Here is an 11,812-nt window from a genome sequence, read left to right as displayed (position 1 = left end):
AAAGCCTTCCATGTTGGCAGCCATCACCCCATCCTGGGGCAGGGAGTTCCACACTTTAACCATGTGTTGTGTGAAGAAATACTTCCTTTTCTCTGGCGTGAATCTCTCACCCTTCAACTTTAGCAGATGACCCCGCATTCTAGTATTATAAGATAGGCTTCAAGAAGTTTCTAATAACATAACGATATAAAAATTGTTTTGCTTAAAATGTTTAATTTCCCCCTTCAGCCCTGAATTGCTTGACATCACGAGAGCTTTGATTTTTTACAAGCATCAACTGTAAAATCTCAGAAACAATCAACGCTCAAATACTCACAGTAGGGTTGCCAACCTCCAGGTGGTGGCAGGAGATCTCCAGCTATTACAACTGATCTCCAGCTGATAGAAAACAGTTCACCTGGAGAAAATGGCCACTTTGGCAATTGGACTCTATGGCATTGAAGTCCCTCCCCTCCCCAAACCCTGCCCTCCTCAGGCTCCGCCCCAAAAACCTCCCACTGGTGGCAAAGAGGGACCTGGCAACCCTAACTAACAGTATGTAAGGGAACTAGACCGAGGCCTTTTATTTAGCCACCAAATGGTCTCCTCTACTACAACCTCTATTTCCACTCTATCCAAATATTACCTCTGCATTGGCAAATGAAGTTCTAGTTAACTATCCTTCAAGGCCCAGATTTGACCCATGAGGGCTATAAGGATTTGGCCTTTAAACTGCTTTATAGCAAGCAAGAAGAAGAAGAGTTGGTTTTTATACCCCAATTTTCTCTACCTTTAAGAGACTGGCTTACAATTGCCTTCCCATCCTCTCCCCACAACAGACACCTTGTGAGGTATGTGGGGCTGAGAGAATTCGGAGAGAACCGTGACTAGCCCAAGGTCACCCAGCAGGGTTCATGTAAAGGAGCGGGGAAACCAGCCCGGTTCACCAGATTAGAGTCCACCGCTCTTAACCACTACGCCATACTGGCTCGCACACAAATAAGCAGATCTTTAGTATGTGAGCATTAATATTAGAAAGAGAAAATAAATAAATCATACACAGATAGGGTTGCCAACCTCCTGGTACTAGCTGGAGATCTCCTGCGATTACAACTGATCTCCAGCTGACAGAGATCAGTTCGCCTGGAGAAAATGGCCACTTTGACAATTGGACTTTATGGCAATGAAGTCCCTCCCCCCAAACCCCGCCCTCCCCAGGCTCCGCCCTATAACCTCCTGCTGGTGGCAAAGAGGGACCCGGCAACTCTGTACCCAGATGACTAGCAATATTCAGTTAAACAATGAAAAGTTGAGTGGAACATACCTTGTTTTAGTGTAAGAGATTTGTCAGGCTTATGAACCCAGTAAGGAAGTGAAGACCGCATGGATGGTGGCCCTTTTATACAGCTCCACACACCTCTCTTAGAGGAAGTGAAGCATCACCACAAATATAGTCAAATGTTCATCACACAATAATGCACTGGTCGAAGGAATGAGCTACCTTCTGGTGCACAATACTTGACTAGGGGCATATTGTCCATGGGGGGGAAATAGTTATGCAGTGAATTTCTGAACCTTTGAACTAGTAATAATAGTCTGATCGCCATAGGGCACTTAGAGGTTTGTTTTAACAAGAAGTTTATTTCGATCCTTGGATGTGCTTACCCATGAACCAAAAGCCTACAAGAAGTGGAGCTTTTTATCACAGAAATATCTGATTTACCATGATTTGCGATGTTAATGTGAGTTCCAGTGGCTGATAATTCAGTCTTTTTTTAAATTTTCTTTTTTTTCCTAACTAGGGTTGCCAACCTCCAGGCAATAACTGGAGATCTCCTGCTGTTATTCATTGAGATCTTGCTGCTTGATCACAGATTTGGATGTACGGACAGGCATGTGTTTGTTTCATTTCCGTATGTTTTCTGAAAGTTTTTTTTCTCCTACCCATTGTCTTTGTTACTCCCTCCTCCATTTTCTTCTTTGCTTTTATGACACGCTTATGCCATTAATACACAAATACAGGAGTTCATGACAATATAATTTTCAAATATTTTTTTGTTTGTGGAAAAAATGGCAGAGAAGAAGAAGAAGAAGAAGAAGAAGAAGAGTTGGTTTTTATATGCCGACTTTCTCTCCCTTTTTAATGACAATCAAACGGGCTTACAATCTGCTTCCCTTCCCCTCCCCAGTTAAGACACCTTGTGAAGTAGTTGGGTAGGGTTTCCAGGTACCTCTTGGACATCAGCAGGAGGTTTTTGGACTGGAGCCTGAGGAGGACAGGGTTTGAGGAGGGGAGGGACTTCAATGCCATGGGAGATCTCCAGTTACTACCAGGAGGTTTGCAACCGTATCGATGGTGCCGAGAGAGTTCAGAAAGAACTGTGACTGGCTTCGTGTGGAGGAGTGGGGAATCAAACCCAGTTCTCCAGATTAGAGTCTGCTGCTCATGTGGAGGAGTGAGGAATCAAACCCGGTTCTCCAGATTAGAGTCCACCCGTCCTAACCACTACACCACACTGGCTTTCTACTTACTGGCATCGGAGACTCTTGTTGGAAGTGTAACGACATTGCTGGTAATGCACTGATATTTTTACCCAAATGCAAGAGCACCCCCTCTGTCCCCTGGAAATGCACTGATATCAATTCAAAGTGCACGAGAAGTGATATCAGTACACTGGGATACTGCCACCATCCCACCCCCCATTTCTATCCATTTAGTGGCCAGCTGAATGACAGTGGAGATGTCCTAGTGGGTGCCGAGGAATCCCCCACACCAGTGGGGGAATGACAGCTTTATTGTACCTTGAGTCTTAGTGAGAAAGTTGGGTTATAAATAAAGTTAATTTGCAGTGCCAGGAAACCAGTGCCAAGTGTTGTTTTTTTTTAAATGCTGGATTTTGATTAGTATCTTTTAATATTTTTATTTATTATTTTTATTTTGTAATCCACCTCGGTCAGAACAGGCTTTTTGCGCTAATGGTACAGTGTGGCGTAGTGGTTAAGAGCGGCGGACTCTAATCTGCAGAACCGGGTTCGATTCCCCATTCTTCCACATGAAGCCTGCTGGGTGACCATGGGCCAGTCACAGTTCTCTCCGAATTCTCTCAGCCCACGCAGAGGCAGGTCATGGCAGACCACCTCTGAACGTCTCGTGCCTTGAAAACCCTACTGGGTCGCCCTAAGGCGGCTGTGACTTGACGGAACTTACTAATCCACCTCGGGCAAGTTCCTGGAGAGGCAGCATTGAAATATTTTAAATACATAATTACTTCTGAAAGATCAATCAGAAGTATTGCAACTTTAAATGTTTTGGTTCTCTGTCATCTGCTTCTCATCCACCCTTTCTTTCTGTACATATTCCGCCGTCTAACAGCCCATTCCTGACCTCTGAGGACGAAAGTCCTCAGGAAGCCAAGAAGGGGCTCTGCCGATGTTGGGCCCCCCCATGCCGGTGCCGAGGCTACTTACGCCACCATGAGCGGCCCCAACACTGGCGGGGAGGCCCGGATGCCAGTCTCCTGATGCTGCCATGGCAGCGCCGCCCAGGGATGCTGACTGGACCTTCCGCCAGCGTCCCACCGGCACAAATCCCCGCACCGACGTTCCAGGGGGTATTCCCCGGGCATGCCGGTGGGGCAGAGTTGCCTGTATGCAGCTTCCTGTCCCCATTTGGCCGGGAACTCCAGCATTTAAAATGTATCCCTGTCAACATGGCGAAGGCAGTATTTAAACAATCCGGAGATCCCAGTGTTTCATGAGCTTTTCTCAGATCCAATCACTCCATGGTCATCTATGCATGGGTACTCTGACTCGAGAAGCTAAAATGACTAAACTGAGGCTGTCATACTTTGGACATATTATTAGAAGACAAGAGTCACTGGAAAAGACAATCATGCTAAGAAAAGTTGAAGGCAGCAGGAAAAGAGGAAGACCCAACAAGAGATTAACTGACTCTATAAAGGAAGCCATGGCCCTCAGTTTGCAAAACGTGAGCAAGGCTGTTAAAGATAGGATGTTTTGGAGGACATTGATTCATAGGGTCGCCGTGAGTCGGAAGCAACTTGACATACTTAGAACACACACACACACACACGCACACACACACACACACACACACAGAGAGAGAGAGAGAGAGAGAGAGAGAGAGAGAGAGAGAGAGAGAGAGAGAGAGAGAGAGAGACTCACATACGCCCCCAGACCGACTCGGTTCTTCATGCATGATTTTTTTCCATCCCTCAGAGTTCACTTTGCTCTCACCCCACGCTTTTCTCGGATTTTCCCGATGCTGTTTTGCCATGGATTTAAAGTCTGCTCTGAGATCAACTCGGTTCAAATTGTAGCCATAAGGCATTTGGGGGTTTCCCCTCCACCTCCAGCCAGCACAGCGTGCGGGAGCCACAGGCCCAGGTGGAAAGGGGTGCAGAGGAAGTGAGTGTTTGCACACTCAGGAACCAATGTAGCCCCATGATCCTCCCCCCCCCCATAACGTCTTCTCTAGTCAGTTTCAGTAGCAAGTGTTTGCAGGCTCGGGACAAACGGAGATCCCCCCATAGCTTCCAGCATTTGTAGACTCGGGACGAACATAGCCATCTGATTCCCCCCCCCTCCCCTAATCAGGATTATCGATAGGCTTACCAGGTCCGAAGCTCCATCGGCGGGAACTTTTCAACAGAGCGGGACACATGCGTGCGCCTGGCGTGATGTGTGCGCATGCCCTGTGCTATGCATGCACATGTCCCTCGCGATGCGCTTATGTCACTTCTGGGTTTACTCGGAAGTGATGTGGACGCTCTATCAATCTCTGCTGAAACTCTATGGTTTCCATAGTTTCTGCGGAGGGTGCTAGAGCGTCCACATCACTTCCGGGTAAACCCGAAAGTGACGTAGGCGCATAGCGTCACGCAGGCACACATGCACGCATTGCCCGCCGGCCCTCAGCTGGTCATTGGGCAGCCCGGTGGATTGGTGGGATTTTACCTGCCGCCCCCAGGCACTTGGTAACCCTAATTATCTAGAGGACAGAAACTATCTATGAGGCTGCTTATTTCCTCAGATTCACACTGAATTTCTTTGTGTTTTGGACTCCAGAAAGCCCCGGGAAGCCATCTTAAGATGCTAAATATATTGCTAAATATATAAATAAAAATGAAGAGAGAGGCAGCCGAGGGAGGTGATATGATCACCTGAAAGCTGACATCTTCAAGTACTTGAAGGGCTGTCATACAGAAGATGGTGCCGAGTTGTTTTCTTTTGCCCCAGAAGGTTGGACCAGAACCAACGGGTTGAAATTGAATCAAAAGAGTTTCTGTCTTAGACATTAGGAAGAATTTTCTGACAGTCAGAGTGGTTCCTCAGTGTAACAGGCTTCCTCGGGAGGTGGTAAGCTCTCCTTCCCTGGAGATTTTTAAGCAGAGGCTAGATGGCCATCTGTCAGCAATGTTGATTTTATGACCTCAGGCAGATCATGAGAGACAGGGCATCTTGGCCATCTTCTGGGCATGGAGTAGGGGTCACTGGAGGTGTAGGGGGGAGGTAGTTGTAAATATCCTGCATTATGCAGGGGGTTGGACTAGATGACCCTGGTCGGCCCTTCCAACTCTATGATTCTATGAAGGAAACATCCAATGCTCCTTTGCCTCCCCCTGCAGTTGGGTGATGAGTTACCCATGGGAGGGGGGGCACCATAAGGCTGCTTATTTCTGTAGCCCCTGTTAAGACTTGGAAGTGGTCTTCTTCTTAGTAAGCCCCATGTTATTCAATGAGACTTTCTCGCAGGAAATCACAGGGGACGGGTAGCTGAGTCCCAAGTTACAGCACTGGCTTTCTTTTCTCTGTTGTGGAGACATTTCAGAGTTCCAACTCACTAGGGGCAGAGGGGAGCTGGCAGGGAGGGGCTGGTGGTGGGGATGTTTCTCTAACAATAAATACTACATCCAGTTACAAAGCAGCATTTTCAAGGGGCGGGGACTCAGTCGTTCCAGATTTTTGCTGGTGATTCTGCAGTACAGAAACTCGCTCTTGATACTCCAGGCCTTTTTTCGAGGCAAACAACCACCATGCATCGGATTTTGACAATTCGGACCAGAAAAGCATGGGTCAAGAGAGTGTCGAACACAAGGAAAAATTCCCTTGCATAAATGGCCATCTGTCTTACCAGGAGAACCAGCCTGCCTGTTCTGTAACTTTGGGCATAGGTGTGACATTATAGAGATTCTTAAGAGAACTCAGGCCCAGCTTAACTGTAAGAACCCTTACACTTTTACAATATTTGGCTCCCCAACCAAAACAAGCTGCATAACCCATCTATGGAAGAGACAGTAAAATCATTGTTGTCTTGGTAACATAAGGTGTCTGTGTCAATCAAAAAAGAGGAGGAGGTTATATAAATCACCCCCGGAAACTTGGGTTGCCATTAGGGTTGCCAGGTCCCTCTTCACCACTGATGGGAGGTTTTTGGGATGGAGCCTGAGGAGGGCGAGGCTTGGGGAGGGGAGGGACTTCAATGCCATAGAGTCCAATTACCAAAGGGGCCATTTTCTCCAGCTGAACTGATCTCTATCGGCTGGAGATCAGTTATAATAGCAGGAGACCTCCAGCTAGTACCTGGAGGTTGGCAACCCTGTGTGTGTTAAGTGCCGTCAAGTCGCTTCCGACTCATGGCGACCCTATGAATTAAAGTCCTCCAAAATGTCCTATCTTTGATAGCCTTGCTCACATCTTACAAACTGAGGGCTGTGGCGCCTTTTATTGAGTCAATCCATCTCTTGTTGGGTCTTCCTCTTTTCCTGATTCCCTCAACATTTCCCAGCATGATTGTCTTTTCCAGTGACTCTTGTCTTCTCATAATGTGACCATTAAGTATGACAGCCTCAGTTTAGTCATTTTAGCTTCTAGGGTCAGTTCAGGCTTGATTTGATCTAGAACCCACTGATTTGTTGTTTTTTGGCATTCCCAGTATCAGTAACACTCTCCTCCAACACCACATTTCAAAGGGATCTACTTTCTTCCTATAAGCTTTCTTCGATATCCAGCTTTCACACCCATACATAGTAATAAGGATTACGATGGCATGAATTAACTTAATCTTGGTGGCCAGTGACACATCCTTACACTTCAGAATTTTTTCTAGCTCCTTCATGGCTGCTCTTCCTAGTCTCAATCTCCTTCTGATTTCTTGGCTGCAGTCTCCCTTTTGGCTGAAGATGGAGCCAAGGAATAGGAAGTCTTCAACAATTTTAATTTCCTCATTGTCAACCTTAAAGTTGCCATAAATATATCCCCACTGTAAGTTCAGCTAGTTTTCTAGTTTACCACTCACCAACAACCATTTATTGCATGCAAACCTTCACTAGGGCTGTGAAAGGTGGAGGGATTGATACAGAACCCTGCCTGTCACACAAATAATCAGAGATAGGGGTGTTGAGTTGGGTATACACTGGATGACTGTTTGAAGAGGTCTTTTCATTGTGGAAGTATTATGCAGTGGAAAGACCCTGGAGAGCTGCTGCCGGTCTGAGTAGACAATACTGACTTTGATGGACCAAGGGTCTTATTCAGTATAAGGCAGCTTCATGTGTTCATGTGTTCATATTCCGGCCACAATAAAGATCTTTAAGGCTAAATCCCTTGCCCAAATTACATACAGAGCCCTATTGAGCATTACTGGCAACATAACCATCCTGAAAAGGGTATAGTCTAAGTTTCTCAGGAAAATCTTCCAGGTGCCAAATGCTATCTCAAATGTGGCTCTGGGAATTGAATCTGGGATTATCACTGCTCAGGCCAAGCTTTAGGTCATCACAATTATGCTTTGGCTATGCGGTGGAAAGATCCGTCAAGTCACTGCTGACTTATGGTGATCCCATAGGATTTCCAAGGCAAGAGATGTTTGGAGGTGGTTTGCCATTGCCTGCCTCCATGTGGACTGAGAGAGTTCTGAGAGAACTGTGACTGGCTCATGGTCAACCAGCAGGCTTCCTGGGGAATCAAACCTAGTTCTCCCAATTACAGTCTGCCGCTCTTAACCACTACACCATGCAGGCTCATGGATAGTACAGAATCCAAATTGTTCTGAAAATGCATAAATTCCTCCTTGAAGTGGGTGTTGCATATGCTGCCACACAACAGACGACCATGGAAATTAATATTATCCAAGAAACAAGGGAGTTGCACATGTAGGTGTGTTCACAAATACATCCACAACCCTGGTTCTAGGACCGTAGGTTTTTGTATATTTAAGCATGATGTGGAGTAATATCAGAAAAGAGGAGAGGCAATATGGAAGGTTACACATTCAGTTTTATTGATGATCAAGAGGAGATACAGAAAGGCAAAGTGAGAAAAATGCAAATTTAAAACGGTATTTAAAGAAAGCAATCCCAAATGTGACCAATGTCCTGTTTTATCACCTGCAGATAACACCATAGACCATAGACCTTGACTATGTGTGGTCCCATCTTCTAGCAATGTCATGAGAGAAGAGAGGATAGGGAGAGAGGCATGTGGGGAGGTAGAGAACTGGGGAATAGATGAGATGGACAACATAGTGGAAAAGGAGGAAGATTTTGGAGGGTTGAGAGGAGGACAATGACTTTAGCTAGGACGGGGGTGGGGGGAGAAAAGCTCAGGCAGAGTCAAGTTGGGGTGCAACAGAGATGGGAAGGATACAGAAGATTTAAGGGATAACAGAAGGATTCATAGGGGAAGGGGAACAAAGGGGGAGACCAGTACCAAATTTTAAAAGGGAGGGAGAAAGACAAGTGGTATGGGAGAGAGAACGAGAGTTATGTCATGCATTGCCTGTAGGGTTGTCACCTCTGGGCTGGGAAATTCCTGGAGGTTTGGGGGGGTGCAGAATCTGGGAAGTGGAGGGAGCTCAGCAGAGTACAGTGCCATAGAGTCCACCCTTCAATGCTGCCATTTCCTCCACGGGAATTGTAGTCTGCAGTTTGTAGTGTGGAGACCAACTGTTAATTATGGAAGATCTCTAGGCCCCACATGGAGATTGGTGACCCTATTTGCCTGGTTGTGAAGCATGAACACTGCTCAGCTGGTTTTTGAAGGAGGGCATTTTTGGGCGAAATGGAATCTAGTTTGCCAGTGTAAAGGCTGGTCTTTAAAAAATAGATGGACAGGCTTTCTGTTCATGTGATGGCAGAGGAAGGGTATGGGTCTATGGTCACCTATGATAGGAGATGATCCTTCCTCTCCTGATTAATTCAGGAGGGCTCTCTGTCATATCTGAGAGTTTGGTATCCTTTTGGACCTTGGTCACATATAGAAAAATGTCTTCTAACATTTTTCAAGTTCTGTTTGGCTGGATTTAGGGTTATCTTACAGAATTCCAAGCCGAACCTGAGGTGAAGTTGGTACACATTTTCTTGGCTACCTCATCACGAGACAGCATGTCATTCACTCCTATTTCCTAGGCAGGTTCATGGAGAGTCACTGCTGAAAATGGTGTTTCTCCTGATAGACCAGAGTCTGGACTCTAGACGTCCATTTGGAGTGCATCATCAGACGAGCATGGGACAGAAAAGAAGGAAGAAATTGAGAACCATGAGAATGCAGCATGAAATCATGCCTCCTTGGCTTAGCAGAAGAGAGACTTTTTTCCGACGAGGAGAAGCAAGGTGGAGAGGCATCTGAAAAAAAGGAAAGGAGGCAGGCGCAAAGCTTTGGCAACAGGTGAGCTCGAAGAGTCGAGAGCGATGTCTTCTGAAGGATGCTCATAGCGGTGGAGTCATGCCGGACGAAGTCTCTTCATGTTGTTTTCACGTCTGCTCGGTGCTCTAGCAACAGTCGCACTGGCATTTGCAGCCGCTGGACTGGCCCTTGCAGCAGCTGCAGCATGGGGAAGACTGGGCGCAACAAGGTTGGCAGCAGCCTTGGCAGCCACAGCCACAAGGGTTACAGATCATGATGGGGGTAGGACAGCCGCAGCAACCGCAACCGCAACCACAACCGCACGACATGGTGGACGACGAGGGAAGGCTGAAACAGAGGGGGAAAGTTAAAAGGTAAAGGTCCCCTGTGCAAGCACAGAGTCATTCCTGACCCATGGGGTGATGTCACATCCCGATTTTTACTAGGCAGACTTTATTTACGGGGTGGTTTGCCAGTGCCTTCCCCAGTCATCTTCCCTTTACCCCCAGCAAGCTGGGTACTCATTTTATCGACCTCGGAAGGACGGAAGGCTGAGTCAACCTTGAGCCGGCTACCTGAAACCAACTTCCTTTGGGATCAAACTCAGGTCGTGAGCAGAGCTTGGACTGCAGTACTGCAGCTTACCACTTTGCTCCACGGGGCTCCTTACACATACACATACAGATACAAATTAGGCTTCTTCCAAGGAAATTAATTAATTAACAATTCAACATCACCCAAAACTAATCAATACCTTGGCTTCTATGCTTATCAATTTTCTACTTTATCTTATCTATCATATGGACCTTCTTTACTCACGTACTATCCTTTTTCTAATTGTTTTAATTACGAAATACAGATTCTAAATTCAAACATTTTAAACCATATCCACTACTTCTATATTAATCTTATTTGTCCCCCTACTGTAACTCTACTATCTATTTTCTATCATCAAAATAACAGAGGCAAGGCACCTTGAGTTGAAGAGCTGGAATTCACAAATATTCAAGGCTTCGGTTAGAAAAAAATCCCGTTTCCCTGATTCATCTTTTAAATCGGCAGTGTATCGATTTAAAAAGATTTCATTCTTAGATTTAAAATGTATAGTTGCTTCAAGAGGCTTCTAATTTCCACCTTCAACCCTGAATTGCTTGACATCTCGAGAGCTTAGATGTTTGCAAGCATCCACTATGAATTCTCAGAAACAATCAATGCTCAAAATACTGACAGTAAACAGGGGAACTAGACCGAGGCCTTTCATTTAGCCACCAAATGGTCACCTCTACTACAACCTCTATTTCCACTCTATCCAAATATTACCTCTGCATTGGCAAATGAAGTTCTAGTTAACTATCCTTCAAGGCCCAGCTTTGACCCATGAGGGCTATAAGGATTTGACCTTTAAACTGGTTTATAGCAAGCAAGCAAGAAGAAGAGTTGGCTTTTATACTCCAATTTTCTCTACCTTTAAGGAGACTCAAACCGGCTTACAATTGCCTTCCCTTCCTCTCCCCTCAACAGACACCTTGTGAGGCAGGTGCGGCTGAGAGAGTTCAGAGAGAACTGTGACTCGCCCAAGTTCACCCAGCAGGCTTCATGAGAAGGAGGGGGGGAAACCAACCGAGTTCCCCAGATTAGAGTCCGCCGCTCATGCGGAGGAGTGGGGAATCGAACCTGGTTCTCCAGATCAGAGTCCGCTCCTCTTAACCACTACACCACACTGGCTCTCACACAACCGAGCAGACCTTTGGTATATGAGCATTAAGATTAGAAAGAGGAAAAATAAATCATACACAGAGGAATAGCAGTACTCAGTTAAACAATGACAAGTTGAATGGAACATACCTTGTTTTAGTAGAAGAGACTTGTCAGGCTTATGAACCCAGTAAGTAAGTGAAGACCACACGGACGGTGGCCCTTTTATACAGTTCCACACACCCCTCTTAGAGGAAGTGAAGCATCACCATAAATATAGTCAAATGTTCATCACACAATAATGCACTGGTCGAAGGAATGAGCTACCTTCTGGAGCACGATACTTGACTAGGGGCATATTGTCCATGGGGGGAAAATAGTTATGCAGTGAATTTCTGAACCTTTGAACTAGTAATAATAGTCTGGTCACCATAGGGCACTTAGAAGTTTGTTTTAACAAGAAGTTTATTTCGATCCTTGGACTCGCTTACTC

This window comes from Euleptes europaea, chromosome 7 (assembly GCF_029931775.1).
Source record: "Euleptes europaea isolate rEulEur1 chromosome 7, rEulEur1.hap1, whole genome shotgun sequence".
NCBI classification, from domain to species: Eukaryota; Metazoa; Chordata; class Lepidosauria; order Squamata; family Sphaerodactylidae; genus Euleptes; species Euleptes europaea.
The sequence above is the reverse complement of the archived record's forward strand: the minus strand, read 5'-3'. Positions refer to the sequence as shown.